This window comes from Dromiciops gliroides, chromosome 1, assembly GCF_019393635.1.
Source record: "Dromiciops gliroides isolate mDroGli1 chromosome 1, mDroGli1.pri, whole genome shotgun sequence".
Classification (NCBI taxonomy): domain Eukaryota; kingdom Metazoa; phylum Chordata; class Mammalia; order Microbiotheria; family Microbiotheriidae; genus Dromiciops; species Dromiciops gliroides.
The window spans coordinates 5,387,532-5,403,679 of record NC_057861.1 but is presented as its reverse complement, the minus strand read 5'-3'; positions in this window follow the sequence as shown (position 1 = coordinate 5,403,679).

Genomic DNA, 16,148 nt, shown 5'->3' with positions numbered 1-16,148 from the left:
GGAGCCTACTCCTCAACCCCCTGGGTCCCTGGGGGAGAATATATTCAAACCATCAAGCACCCCACTAAGTTCACTTTGGGTGGTGCACAGTTGATGGAGCAGCCCCTTGATTGTAGGATATGCTGTCCCAGCTGCTGGCTTGAGTTACTGCTGGGACCAGTAAGTCTTTCTAATGGACTGCCTTCTCATGAGGCTCAGCTGCTGTGGCTACTGGAAGACTATGTGATGGACCCCATTTGCTGGACATCTGGTGGTTCTGATAATCTTTGTTTTGTTGGTGGTGGTGGTTTTGTTTTTTGTTTTTTTGTGGGGCAATGAGGGTTAAGTGACTTGCCCAGGGTCACACAGCTAGTAAGTGTCAAGTGGCTGAGGCCAGATTTGAACTCAGGTTCTCCTGAATCCAGGGCCAGTGCTTTATCCACTGAGCCACTTAGCTGCCCACTCTGATAATCTCTGATACACATTCACTTACCTAAGATTAGGAAAGAATAAACACAACACAGAAACAGTAGTGCCATGCATTCATGACCATCTGGCATCCTTGGTGGAGAGAAAAGCCATTGATGGCAGCACCTGACTCTGCCACTCCCCACTCCTAAGGTCAAAGGGGTAAGGAGAAAGAGGGAAGGTAGGAGAACAGAGAATAGGGACAAGTAGAGAAGGAGATGGAGAGAAGGGAAGAGGGAAAGGGGGAGAGAGAGGCAGACAGAAAGGGGGAGGGGGGAGAAGAAACAGAGAGAGGAGAGAGGGAGAGAGAGAGAGAATGAGAGTTTTCATCTGTACTTGACTTTTGGGTGAACAATCAGGTCTGGCTTATCAATCAATTAAAGAATTTTTCATTAGCATCTAGTAAGCCACCAGGAAACAGAAGACTGGGGCTTGTGCTCTCCCCTGAGAGGGGAAGGGCCCCTCCCTCAGGTATTCCCAGAAGCAGGCTCACTGAGCCTCAGTGGGGATTGGTATCAGGCAAGCTCTCAGGATGGGTGCAGTCCCCTCATTCCTTAGGTTCAGGCTAAGGGGGCCCAGAGGGTCTGCCCTTTTCTTTTTTTTAATTTAAATTTTTTAAATTTTTTTAAATTATAAAAGTATTTTATTATTTTCCAGAGATAGTTCTCAACATTTGTTTTTATAAGATTTCAGTTTCAAAATTTTCTCCCTCCCTCCCTCCCCACCCTACCCCCTCCCCAAGACAGCAAGTAATCTGATATAGATTATATATGTACCATAACATTAAACATATTTCTGCATTAGTCATATTATAAGAGAAGAATCAGGGCAAAAAAGAAATCCTCAAAAAAGAAAAACAACAGCACCAAAAACAAAATAAATAGTATGGTTCAATCTGCATCCATATTCTACAGTTCTTTTTTTTTTTTTTCTGGATTTGGAGAGTCTTTTCCATCATGAGTCCTTTGGAACTATCTTGGACCATTGTATTGCTGAGAAGAATCAAGTCTATCACAGTTGATCAACACACAATGTTGTTGATACTATGTAAAATGTTCTCCTGGTTCTGCTCATCTCACTCATCATCAGTTCATGCAAGTCCTTCCAGGTTGCTCATCGTTTCTTACAGCACAACAGAATTCCATTACATTCATATACCACAACTTGTTCAGCCATTCCCCAATTGATGGGCAGCCCCTTAATTTCCAATTCCTTGCCACCACAAAAAGAGGGTCTGCCCTTTTCTAAAAGTCTGGGGCTGACCTTTCTGGAAGTCAGGGATTTGGGAGACAAGTCAGTACTTAGGCCTCAGGGAGATGCTGGGGTTGGGGTGGGGGTGGAGGAGCTGGGTCAGAGAGGGGGCAATACCCAGCTTGCTCTTCAGTCCACATCCCCCAGGCGGCATCTTTCTGACTTGGGTCTGTACCCCAAAGCAATCCCAGAACTGGCTTGGGCTCAGGAGGGATTCCCATCTCGAGGGACCTTGGTTATCTCTATCATTTGGTTCTTCAACAGGACACACCAGGACACATTATCACAGGCACATGCTATCCTAGCACACACATGTCTCCATGGCTGCAGGACTCTCGGTCCTGTGCCAGTTCTGAGGCCACCCTGGGGGTGTGGACCCAGACTAAAGCAGTCCCAGCCCAGCTCCTAGATGCCTGGGAGGGCTAAATCTAGGATGCCATGCCTGGTGGATTTCAGTGGCTTTTAAAGGCTTTTGTAACCCAGCTTCTTCCTACCTGTCTGATCTTCTTACCACTTACTCTGCAATCCAGTGATACTGGTCTCCTGGCTGTTCCTTGAATAAGACCCTCCATCTCCCACCTCCAGGCCTTTTCCCTGGCTGTCCTCCATGCCTGGAATTCACTTCCCTCTTCATCTCTCCCTCCCGGCTTCCTTAAGTCCCATGTAAAATCTCACTTTCCATAAGAAGCCTTTCCTGATCCCTCTTTGTTTTTGTTTTTGTTTTGTTTTGTTTTTGTTGTGTGTGTGAGGCAATTGGGGTTAAGTGACTTGCCCAGGGTCACACAGCTAGTAAGTGTCAAAGGTCTGAGGCTGGATTTGAAGTCAGGTCCTCCTGAATCTAGGGCTGGTGCTCTATCCACTTCAACACCTAGCTGCCCCTCCTGATCCCTCTTAATGCCAATACCTTCCTTCTGTTTATTATCTCAATTTATCTTCAACATAGCTTGTTTGTACATAGTCAGTTGCTTGTTGTCTTTCCCATTCAGCTGTCAGCCCCCTGAGGGCAGGGGATGTATCTGTTTCTTTGGATTCCCAGCACTTAGCACAGTGCCTGGGCTATTATTAGGCACTTAATAAACGTTTATTACACTTATCGATTTGACTCAGTCCAGACCATGCGTGAACCTCCAAGCCTAAGTCTTTGGATTATTATGCCATTGTATATAGTGTGTTTATACATGTTTATCGAATTGTTGAATTGAATAATGTCATGGAGAATCAGTATGTCCTAATACTGATGAAGGCAATCCACCCAGAAGGTCAACTAGGGCCAAACAGAACCATGGTAGAAAGGAGAAGAAGGCAGCATGACAAAGCCAATGGGCTTGGTTTGTTTTTTGGTTTTTGTTTTTTGTTTTTTGCAGGCAATGAGGGTTAAGTGACTTGCCCAGGGTCACACAGCTAGTAAGTGTCAAGTGTCTGAGGCCGGATTTGAACTCAGGTCCTCCTGAATTCAGGGCTGGTGCTTTAACCACTACGCCATCTAGCTGCCCCTGCCAATGGGCTTGGAATAAGGAAAACCTGGGTTCAAATTCTGTCTTTCTAACCCTGGACAAATTAACTACCCAGTCTCTCCATCAGTAAAATGGAGGGGGTGGTGGTGGCCTCATTGTCTCAGGTCCTTTCTGGCTGAATATCTATGAATATCTAGAGACAAAGATATCTACAAACTCAAACTTTTGGCCAGCTTAAGGAACAGCAATCAAAGTTAATTTTTTTTTCTTATAAAACTTTTTTTTTAAGTAATAAACATTTTTATTTATAGTCTTGAGTTCCAATTTGTAATCCCTCCTTCCCTCCCTCCCCACATCCCTCCCTGAGGCGATAAGCAGTCAGATATGGGTTATACATCTACGATTATGTAAAACATGACCATATTAGTCATTTTGTATAAGAAAACTTGAATAAAAGAAAAAACGAGGGAAAGTGAAGAACAGCCTGCTTCAGTCTGTGTTCCATCAATATCAGTTCTTTCTTTGGAGGGGGATGGTATGTTTCATCAATAGTCCTTTGGGAATGTCTTGGATCATTGTATTGTTGAGAATAGTTGTCATACCCATTAAAACGCGTAGGACTACAAAGGACACTGATTACATTGAAACAGTTATTGAACTGGATGGGCTGCTATCATTCTTAGCCTCTGTGGGTTTTTGATTTCCCTTCTTTTCTTCGGAATCTGTTTTTCAGTTTAGCTGAGACAAGGCAGGAGTATTTATAGAGGAAATTGACTAGGGAATTAAGAAGGAAAAAGGAACCAAAAAACCCCTACAAAAGAAAGAAATGCTAGAAATTCCAGGGCATAGAATCCTTATCCAAACATGTGGCAGTGGGTTAGCTTGAAGGGTTAAAGTCATGGGGCAGTCTGGGAGGGTTCTATGCTTTGGGGAAGGTCAGTTCCTTTACCTCTTGTCAGAGCTATAACTATCTGGGCACTCAGACAAGCAAACCCTCAGATTTACTTTTTGATTCGTGGTGGGAAAGTGATTTTTCTTTTTTACTTTTTCTTTTCTTTTTTGGTGAAAATAATACAAGAAGCAATCGAGTCAAATTCCATTGAATGGGAGAAGAGACTCACAATATTTCTAGTTTATACTTTCTAGTTCAACTATTATTATGTATTATATTATTAATTATTATTCCTGTTACCTATGTGCTAAGCTGTGTGTGTTTGTGGGTATTTCCCCCCCCATGCTGACAGAGTAAAAGAAATGTTAAAATATGAATGTAAACAATTGAAACTTAAACAATTTTTAAAAATCATTACTCTTTGTGTGTGTGTGTGTGTAATCTCTAAATTGGGTTTGTTCGGACAATGTCCTAGTTGCCCTGCTCTTTTTACCACTGTCTTTTTTTCTATGCTAATCTCTGGCCTTACTGTCCAGTGGCCGTGGAGCAGTCACAGTGGTAGGAACCATTACACCTTCAGTCTGCCCCTCAGAATCCCAGTGGCCAGAAAAGGGAGGTCTTATGAAGGTCTCCTGGCTCTGCTCCTTCACTCTCTTTGTGACCTTGGACAAATCATTTCATTTGTGGGTCTCCATAGTTTCCTCATTCATAAGGGGAAGATTGGGACTGGATGATTTCTAAGTCCCTTCTAGCTCTTGTGCCTTCCAGTTTCATGAGCTCACCCGCCATGTTGCTTTTACCAGCAGGCCCCATTTCCTATGGAAGAATGTCAATGCGTAGCTTCCATCTTATTTTGTGGATCAGAGCTAGAGTGGCAGCCTGGTGATTTATCAGGGATTTCTAGGCTTAGGTCACTGGCTTACTCCCTCCCGCCCCACTCTCTTTTTTTTATCATTCAGCTCAGCAAAATCCTATTACATGCTCTCTTTGTGTGTGTGTGCGCGCACATGTATAAAAACTTCCAAGGGCAATTTTCGCTACAAGTAAGAGAGATGCTTTCTTTGGAATTCCTTGTAGAGGTCAAATGTTGGGTGCTTTTTGTTGGAAAGTAGAGATGGGCCACCCCACAGTTGCTCTACCATCTCAGTCCAAAGGGGGCAGCACTTTCAGGTGGGGGGATACAACTGAAGGCATGGATCTCACTGGCGATGAAAGGTTCTGCCTGAATAGAAGGCATCGATCTCCAGGTGTGCTTAAGATCAAAGAACGGCACATGGATGGGAATTCCATGTGGCCACAGTTGCCGAGGAAAGGGAGCATGAACCTTTTGATTCCGGCAAAGGGGAGATTGAGGGTGAACGTATTCAGAGATCCCAGGTTGTTCCTCCCCAGAGGGATAAATTAGGAGGTGCAGAAATAAGATGCTCTGAGCTGGACAGAGCATTAGTCTTGGCATGGTTGGGACCACAGTAGAATGTTCCTGTTGACTGAGCAGCCTCCTGAGCTCCCCAAAGTTGGGTTTTGTGGGAAATTCCTCTTGGCCAGCCCCTGAGTGCTGGGGGAGATGTGTCTGATGACTTCTATTTTTAGAGTTCTGTAAGGTTTACTTCACTCATAGTAACCCAATGGAATTTTTAGTGTAAATATGAATTTACCCCCTTTTTTCACAGATTAGGAAATTGAATTCCCATGCCTTTTTTTTTTCACTGAAAAGTTAAATGACTTGGCCATGGTCATTACATAGTCAAGGGTAAATTTAGGTTTCAAACACGGTCCTCCCAATTCCAAATCTGGTGTTCTTTCACGATAGAATGTTTCTTTCCCATGAGAGCCTCCAGGAAATCTCGTCCTGGCAGCACTGCTCTCCCAATATAGTCCCGGAGTACTGATCTCTGATGAGGGATCCTCAGACAGGTTTTTATGCCCAAGAAATAATTCAGATCTCAAATATCATGCCTCAGATTGGGCAGACATGGAAGTCACCAAAGGTCACCCACTGCATCCTGGGCCATCACCTGTCCGTCTTGACTTTTGTTCTGCCAGTGGACTTCCATGACTCTGGAGGAGACAGTGAGGTTGATGCCTTTGTGCATCTCTGCCTCACTTCAATCTAATTTAAGTCAAGCAAGTCAAGCATCACTCTGGTGATGTCATTGGTCCTTTTGTTTGTTTGTTTTTTTTTTTTGTTTTTTTTTTTTTTAGTGAGGCATTTGGGTTAAGTGACTTGCCCAGGGTCACACAGCTAGTAAGTGTTAAGTGTCTGAGGCCGGATTTGGAACTCAGGTACTCATGACTCAGGCGCGGTGCTCTATCCACTGCGCCATCTAGCTGCCCGTCATTGGTCCTTTTGGAAAAGGAGAGAACTAAAAATAAGCCTCTAGAAGAGGAAGAAGAAAGGAATAAGCGTTTATAAAGTGGTTTCTATGCTTCAAGCATTGTGCTGAATACCTTGAGTGTAAATAAAATCCATTCTAACAAAGAAATAAAACAAAACATCGCCCCCAAAAGAACACGCCTCTACTCAGATGCTAATGCAGGCCCACCACCACTAGGGGCGCCCTTGTATCTCCCCACGCCCCATCTGGGTCATTTGACTGCTTGGATGAGATGGGGGTCACCAACTCTATTATGTAGAGATAGAGGACCTTCAGATCTTGTTATTTGTCCTGCCTCTATTCCCTTCAGGTCCCAGGCACTGTCATTTATGGATTCCTGCGTCCCGGTCTGGACTGTTTCCTTCCCCCCCTCCCCCAACCAGACATTCTGGGGTCTCTCTATACCCCCTTCAGCTGGACTTTCTTTTAGGGTGGTCTCCCACCAAACAAAAGCTTTTTGAGATCCCCGACCGCTGGGATTTTTCTATTGTTCGCCCCGTTGCAAGGAGACTCAATGAATGCATTTTCATCCATTCTTTCTTCCTTTTGCTACTAGGGTCAACTCATCTGCACATCCCAGTGCAGTAGCACCTCTTATGGAATCGCAGACTCTCGGGACTCTCTGGCCTTTCAAAGCCATCTCGATGGTACTGAAGTCGTCAAGGACTCAGCTCGTGGTCATGGAGTCTCGGTGGAAGACTCCCCAAGGCCGCCCTTTGTACTTTGGGCGAGGACGAGCTGTTAGGAAGTTTCCCTGAAATCCAGCCTAAACCCGTCTCTACAATTCTCCCATTTCTCGTGGTTGTGGCCTCTGGGGCACAGTCTAATATCCCTCTTTCAAGAAGCAGCTTTTCAGATATTAGTGGACAGTAGGCACATCCCCTCGAAGACTGCTCCAAGCCAACCATCTGTGTGTGGCACGAACGTGAGACCCTTCCCTATTTTGGTTGCCTTCCTTTTTTATCACATCCGGCTTTCCAATATCCTTTCTGAAATGTGGCATCCAGAGCTGGACCTGGTACTCCCACTGGGCTCTGACCACAAACAGAGATGATGGGATCCAGTCCTAGGCATCGGGCCTCTCAACACAGCCTAAAATTGAATTGGCTTTTTGGCTCCCATAGAATTTGGTCAAGTGCTAGTGACTTTGCGGTCTACCCAGACCTCTGGGTCTTTTTCAACTGAGTCAATGTCTCACTCCTCCTCTCCATCTTGTACTTGGGAGATACCTGATACAAACAGAGCTGGCTTTGACTCCAACTCTCTCTTTCTACCCCTTCCACTGACATGCCTTACCCCCTGACTTTATTTGTAAGGGAAAGTATATTTTTTAAATTAATTTTATTTTTAATTTAATACCCACCAAAAGGGAATTTCTTTTCTTTTCTTTCTTTCTTTTTTTTTTGCAGGGCATTGGGGGTTAAGTGACTTGCCCAGGGTCACACAGCTAGTAAGTGTTAAGTGTCTGAGGCTGGATTTGAACTCAGGTACTCCTGAATCCAGGGCCAGAGCTTTATCAACTGTGCCACCTAGCTGCCCCTAGGGAATTTCTTTATAAAAAGTAGACCACCAAGAGAACTTTGTATCTGAAACTGTGAATCTCTCTTATATACTACTTGCCTTTAAAAACATAAAGAAGAATTTCTATTTTCAGAATTGCCCTGGTTCTGCAATTCTTTCTGTTCTTTTCTGTACATTTCTTCAAATGTCTCAGTGACCCTCTCTTTTTTGGCCTCCTATTGCTGACCCTTCCCCATCCCTCTCCCCAATTTAAAAACTGAGGGGAAAAAATCCATGTAACAAATAAACATAGACAAGAAAAGGGAATACACAAAGGGGTTATGTCATGTGTACTATGTCATATAAATTAATAGAAATATATTACATGAAATAATATATAATATAAAATATAGATCGTGGACATCTTTTTCTGCACCCTGCATCCAGTGTCCTCTCTGACGGGAGGTGGGAGACACACTTCTCTGGAGACGTGGTTTGTCATTGAATTGGCCAGAATTCTCAGGTCTCTCAAAGTTGTTCTTCTTTACAGTGTTGTTGTCTTTGTCCAGATTGTCCTGGTTCTGCTCACCTCATTCTGCCTCAGTTCCAATTACCCAAGATTCTCTGAAACTATCTCTTTGATCTCTTCCTAATACTATTTCATTACATCTCTCCACCACAATTTATTCAGCCATTCCCAGGTGATGGACACCTCTCAGATTCTACTTCTTTGCTTTGCTTTCTTTTCTTTTTAATCCTTGCTCCCTTCACAAATGGGGAGTTTGTTTTATTTTCAATTGTTACTTCCCCTGTATTACCCTCCCTCTCAATGTCCTGCTCCACACATAATGCCCCCTGCCCCTACTCTCTAAATGTCTCCCTGTGGAGTTTGATGTAGATTCTATACCGAATGGTGTAGGTAGAGAGAAGTGTGTTCAGGCCTCTTGGGCACTCTGAAAAAGATTAGACAATGATCACCATGGTGTCACGGGTCACATGAGGGCATAAAAGCCATCTCTCCAGACTCTAGGCAGACCCCAAGCTTACATAGAGGCTGTATCCAATCAGCTCACCACATGCTATGGTTGCTCCTTCTCAGGCAGACCCCAACAATGGGTGTGACCTCCTTCTTCATCCTGACCCAACTGTGTATCCAAAGGAGAGACGTTTCTCTTTGATGTAGGATCCCAGCCAGGCAGAAGTGACAGTGTTGGATTTGGACAGGCCTCTTGTGGTGGCCACGGAGCCAGTGTAGACCACCCCCACCAATTCATCACCCAGCCGGTGTAGACCACCCCCGCCAATTCACTGAAGACTAAAAGACCACATCCTTATCCTTCTCTGGACTTTTTACCTCTCCTGCGATCTTCCCCAAAGGGGGGAACACGCCTTGCCTCAGCTGGACCGATGGCGCTGAGCCTGCTGGGGGAAGGCCCGTGCTTTTCTCCCCACATCACCTCACACATTTTTTGTATTTTAGAAAACACGAATGGAGCCTTTGATCCAATTCCCTTTCCTGCTTGTTGTGAGCTACTTCAAACCAGATGGGCTCAAGAGATAAAACTTGGAAGAGTCAATGTCTCTATTTAGCTGGGTGCCAAGTCTGCATACCATCAAACTCTGCAAACACGGTCCTACAATAGGTATTATGTTAAAAGCAAGCTACCGGGGATATGGTGAAGCTTTAATAGCAGTAATTAAACTATCTTTTTAATTATAATAAAGAGGAAGGCCATGTTTACATCCTTTAGCTATCAACTTTAAATTATTGTGTAAAGGTAACCCATTAATCCCATCTCTCTCAAGGGGATATCACCACAGAGAGGCTTTCCCACCCATTAATGTTCCAAGACCACCAACTCTTCTCATCTTAGAAACATGACTGTGGAGTTGATTGGTCTTGCTAATGAAACTTTTTTTTTTTTTTTTTTTAGTGAGGCAGTTGGGGTTAAGCAACTTGCCCAGGGTCACACAGCCAGTAAGTGTCAAGTGTCTGAGGCTGGATTTGAACTCAGGTACTCCTGAATCTAGGGCTGGCGCTCTATCCACTGCGCCACCTAGCTGCCCCGCTAATGAAACTTTTAAGATGGTCCCTTAATGGACACTTCTTGGCCTCCCCCAGAGGCCCTCGCCCACCGGCCTTCAGTATTTCCCATTGACTTCCCATTTTTTCTAGTATTGTTTCCAACCTCTCCCCTGCTCTGATTCCTTCTGGCCTTCTCAGTCAACTCATCTCCACTGGGGTAGATTATGCCACCGTGTTTCACCTCCAGGTCTTTTCCCTCACCTCGTTATTTGCCTGATTTGAGCCAAGGCTTTTGAATCCTCCTAACCCATCAGTGTTCTTGTCCTTCAAACGAGGACCCCAGACTCAATGATTTCTAAGGCTCCTTCTATCTCAAATCTTATGATCTTTGGGCCTCTGTATGCTCATCTATAAAACAGGGGGAACAACTGGGTGCCCACCAAAGAAACCCTGATTGTAGGCAGGATATGAAGGGCCCCAAGACCTTTCTTCCCTCTGCTTAAAAATTCTACCTTTAGGTCTTGTTTTTTCCAAAACCCCCTGATAATTCTCCCCATCAGTCATTACAGGATCACAAATTATTTTGTAAGATATTTATTTGCTTGAAGAGGGAAATGGAGAAAGAAGACAGAGAACTAATAAGTTTTGAACAGGGAGTATATATATATGGGACACTGGGGACAGCAAGACTGGAGGAGGCCATTAGATGACATGGAGGTTTGGGGTACTTGATGGGGATGGAGACTGGAAAAGGAGAGAGACATGGGGTCATAGTCACCGGGGTTGCCTCTCGCTAGAATGACTGGTGGATACATTGGTCAGGGAAGCCTAATGGAGAGATCAAGGTGTGATGACCCTGTGCTATTCTTGCTAAAAAATGAATGAATGAAAAAGCATTTATTAAGCATGTGCTAAATATGGGGCTCCTGTACAAAAGTATTTCTTGCAGCTCTTTTTCTGGTGGCTGAGAATTGGAAATCAAAGGGATGCCCATCCATTGGGGAATGGCTAAGCAAACTGTGGTATATGATGGTGATGGAATATTCTTTTTTTAAAAAAATTTTTAATTAATAAAGTATTTTATGGTGATGGAATATTCTTATGCTCTTGTGCGCTAAGAAATGACCAACAGGATTTTAGAAAGGCCTGGGAAGACTTGTATGAACTGATGTCGAGTGAAGTGAGCAGAACCAGGAGAACTTTGTGCACAGAGACAGCCATGTTGTTGGATGAAGAACTGTGAAAGACCTGACTATTCTCAGCAATACAATGATCCAAGACAATCCCAAAGGACTATTGATGAAACATACCATCCCCCTCCAAAGAAAGAACTGATATCGATGGAACACAGACTGAAGCATGCGATTTTTCACTTTTTCTTTTTTCTTTTATTCAAGTTTTCTTGTACAAAATTACTAATATGGTCATGTTTTACACAATTGCACATTGTATAACCCATATGTGATTGCTTGCTGCCTCAGGGAGTGGGGGAAGGGAGAGAGGAAAGGAGGATAGAATTTGGAACTCAGAACTTTATTTGTTTGTTTTTGTGAGGCAATTAAGGTTAAGTGACTTGACCAGGGTCGCACAGCTAGTAAGTGTTAAGTGTATGAGGCTAGATTTGAACTCAGGTCCTCCTGACTCCAGGGCTGGTGCGCTATCCACTGTACCACCTAGCTGCCCCTAGGGAACTCAGAACTCTAAATAATAATGTTTATTATTTTGAAAAATAAATATGGGGCTCCTCTTGAGGATATTGTGAGTGCTACTACTTTGTGGGGGATGACTTTGGATTGAGGTTTCTTTTGGCTCTTGAGATTTTCAGCGGCCTCAGACACTTGCCAACTTACTAGCTGTGTGACCCTGGCCAAGTCACTTAACCCCAATAGCCTCACCAAAAAGAGAGAGAGAGAGAGAGAGAGAGAGACGAGAGAGAGAGAGAGAGAGAGAGAGAGAGAGAGAGAGAGAGAGAGAGAGAGAGATTTTTCAGGACTCCAAGACACAGAGGCTGAATTTGGGAGTTCAGAGAAACTTTACAAAACATCCAGTCTCCTTTTATAGAGGAGGAAACCACATCCCAGAGAAGTCAGTGACTTACCTGAGTTCCCATGACTGGTTGGTGGTAGAACAAGGCCCCTCACTACCTTCCCAGTGATGTTTCCATACATTATGCCCCATTTTTCAGACTTCGCTTGGGACCCCAGTGGCTGGCATCTCAGATAGAACATGGACCTCCCATTGCCACAGGGGGACCTCTATCTCCACTCCACTTTTGAACCTCTTTAGAGATGAGAGTCTGCTCAGGGTTGGGGGCGACATTGTCAGAGACCCCTCCCTCCAGGTCTCAGAAGAACCGCTTTGCCACCTCCTCCCTCAAAATTGAGTTTGGGACATTGATGAACCTGGGAGCCCACAGTTCCTTGGCAGCAGGTGAGTAGTGAGATCTTCCATGTAGGATGTTAGGGGGGAGCAGCCACTCTTAAGGCCCAGGGGGTAGTGACGGTGCCAACTTTGGGTGTGGTACCAACTGTGCCAAGGGGAAGCAGGGCCCTTTGGCTCTGCTCATGAATAAGGGGCTCAGGAATTTCAAGGGAAACAACTTTTTTGTTGCTTCCCTGGGTTTCTTTTTTAGCTGACAAACACGAGGTTTGGGGTGGGTCAAGGTGAAAAGCCACCTGCCTGCCTTCCCTCCCTCCCATTCCCCAGACCTTTCTAATATAGCTGTGGAAATTCCAAGCCGGGTAAATATAGCCATCTGTCCGGGAAGAGCCAAACAAGGAAACAGCTACTTCCATCTAAATAATCGCTCTGCCCTGATAACAATGTGCCCAGGTCTTAGGGGACCCAAGGAAAACAAGCAGCCTCAGTAACTGCCTGTTGACAAACCTTGCCCAACACGCCTTCATCTTTGTTCCCCTGGCCAGGGAAGGGACCCAGATAGGAGCATATTGACCATCTTGGGAGGGGAGAGGGGCCAAGAGAGAGAGCCTGACATTTCGGGGGGTTCATGAGCCTCCAAGTCCCACTTATGCTAGTCAAACACACTCCTCCTTCCCCAAGTCTATGATATCCATTTCCTGAAAATGCCTCCCAGGCTATGCCACTGGCTGGGTATTTATTACTGGAGTGCTGGCTTTTCATACCTCCATGGCTGAGTCATCTTCCAAACTCGACTGTCAGTTCTGTGAAGCCGGTGCCTGAGGCTGACTCATCTGTAGAGCCTCCTTGGTGTCCAGAACTGGGTGGGGGGTAGGTGGGGGGGGACGGGACAATAGTGGCTCCTCATTACACAGCCCTGGCCAGGACAATGCAGGCTCAGAAATCTCCAGGGGCACAGGGTGGATAGAATGAAATGGATCCTGCAAGAAGGGGTTATCTGTAAAAGGAGACTAAATTGTGTATAGAGGACATTCTCTTGGGGATGGGGCCAGGAGTGGGGATTGGCAGGGACCCAGTGGAGTCACTTGTTTGTTCATAGAACCCAAAGCTGCTGTAAGAAATGATAAGCAGGCAGATTTCAGAAAAATCTGGAAAGACTTACATGAACTGATACTGAGTGAAATGAGCAGAACCAGGAGAACATTGTACACAGCAACAGCAACATTGTGTCATAATCAACTGCGATAGACTTTACTCTTCTCAGCAATACAATGATCCAAGATAATTCCAAAGGACTCATGATGGAAAATGTTCTCCACATCCAGAAAAAAGAACTGTGGAATCTGGAAGCAGATTGAACCAGACTGTTTCTACTTTTTTTTTTTTTTATTTTGAGGCTTTTCCCTTTTGTTCTGATTCTTCTTTTACAACATGGCTACTGCAGAAGTGTTAAATATGAGATAACCCATATCAGATTGCTGCTGTCTTGGGGAGGGAGAAACATTTTGGAACTAGAAATCTTATAAAAACACATATTGAAAACTATCTCTACATGTAACTAGAAAATAAATAAATACTTTTATGATTTTAAAAAATCCCAAAGCTGAAGTTACATGAGGGAATGTCTACCTAGAAGAGAATTTATTGATCACCTAATTCACTCCTCTAATTTTACAGTTGAGGAAACTCAACCATCTTCATATACTTAGAGCCAGAAGGGACCTTAAAAGTTCTATGGCCCAAGTCCTTTATTTTACAGAAAGGAAATGACTTGCCCAAAGTCATGCAAGTGGTAAGGTAGAGTCACTACCATCTTCCCCTTCTCTCACATGAACACAGACTATCAGAACTGGTAGAGGCTCCTGCTTTTTGATCCCTGTGTGACCTTTGGTAGGTCTCTTCCCTTCAAGGGGCCAAGGAGTTGGGCTAGATTGTGATCCTTCTGCTTCTCAGCACATGAAATTCTGTCCTTTGAGATGCTCTGGAATAGAAGTGTCTAATGCACTGCCCCTGTGTGGTCTGGACCAGATTAAAATGGAATCAAGAGATATTTTATAAAATAAAGAAAAATACAGGGGGCAGCTAGGTGGCGCAGTGGACAAAGCACCGGCCCTGGATTCAGGAGGACCTGAGTTCAAATGTGACCTCAGACACTTGACACTTACTAGCTGTGAGACCCTGGGCAAGTCACTTAACCTTCATTGCCCCCCCACAAAAAAAAGGTAATGTTTTCTATGTTTTATTGTATTTTTCTTTTTTGTTTGTTTGTTTGGGGTTTTTTGGTTTTTTTTGATGGGGCAATGAGGGTTAGGTGACTTGCCCAGGGTCACACAACTAATAAGTGTCAAGTGTCTGAAGTTGGATTTGAACTCAGGTCCTCCTGAATCCAGGGCCGGTGCTTTGTCCACTGCGCCACCTAGTTGGCCCCGATAACATTACATTTAAAAGCTGAAGTTAATGCCCAGCCCACAGGGGTCCTTTTCCTTTTGTCAGCTCAATGGCAGTTTTTGGTTGAGTTTGACCCTGCTGCTCTAGACAGCAGATCATCCAGGTGGACATCACCCAGAGCCCTTTACTTAGGATGCTGGGTGAGTAGGCAGAGCTAGGCTTTGAAGTCAGCTTCTCTGCTTTAAAATTCCCTTCTCTTCCCACCACCCTGTTGCGACTTCTGGCTCACCCCCCTCCTTGCAGAACTCCCCTCTGCAGACTCCTGGACACATCTACCCTCCCTCTGAAGAGCTCTCGAGCTTCCCGACATTGGGTGACAAGAGTCCGCTGGCTCTGCAGTCCGTTCTAGCAAGAGCCCCCCTGACTATTAGGAAGCTTGCTGCAAAGTAAGCCCAAATAGGTCTTCCTCTACCCCCCTCCCCACCCTCACAAGTGGAATTTCAGGGCTTCCCCAGGGATGCCAGTCTTGTAGGCAGTAGACTAACACCTTGGGGCTGGCTCTACCCTCCCTCTTTCCTGACTAGGTTCCTTTGGGCTTCTTCATTGCTGATGAAACCTTTCCTTCAAAGAGGGCACAGGAAGAAGAAAAGGCAGGAAGTCCAGCACCTTGGGGGATGACTTAGAGTTTGGTCCTGCCTGGCCCTGGACTGTTGCGCTTAGATCCTCCTCTCTGTCTGGGTGGATATTTCTGCTCTATAGGAACTATATGCGTCTCCACTGAGCTGGACAGGGTTTCTAAATTATTGGTACAAAAACAGATGGTTGGCCATTCCCGGCATTCTTGGAGTTGGTCAGGAATGTTAGGGAGGGGATCGTGTCATAGAGGATGGTCCTTCTGTTTAAGGTAGAATGGTTTTCTTCGTTTTAAAACTGCTCAGATGGCAGATGGGCCCTGTTTGGTTTTCCAGTCAAATGACATTATTTGAATGCCTCCTTGTGGCATGGCAGGCAACACTACGGTGGCCAACACAATAGTGAAAATGAGTCTCAGGATCATGGGCCTTCTCCATCTTGAGTCAGTCCAGCCCAGCAGCTTGCGTTTTTGGGGAGCAACCACAGACATATTTGCCATCATTATCACCTAGACTGGCTCTGGCTTTCAAAGCTCAGCTATAGCATCTAGGGCAGCTAAAGTGCTCTACATGAACACCCACATTCTCCCCAGCAGGAAGTGGATATTGGTGCCAGGGACACCTCATGAATATGGAGAGTCAACTTAGCATAGCAAAGAGAGTGCTGGACCTGGAACCAATTGATGAACATTTTATTAATCAATCATCTACTATGTGCCAGGCACTGTACTAAGTATGGGGATACAAAGAAGCGAAAGACAGACAGTCCCTGCCCTCAGGGAGCTTAAAATCTAACAGGGAAGA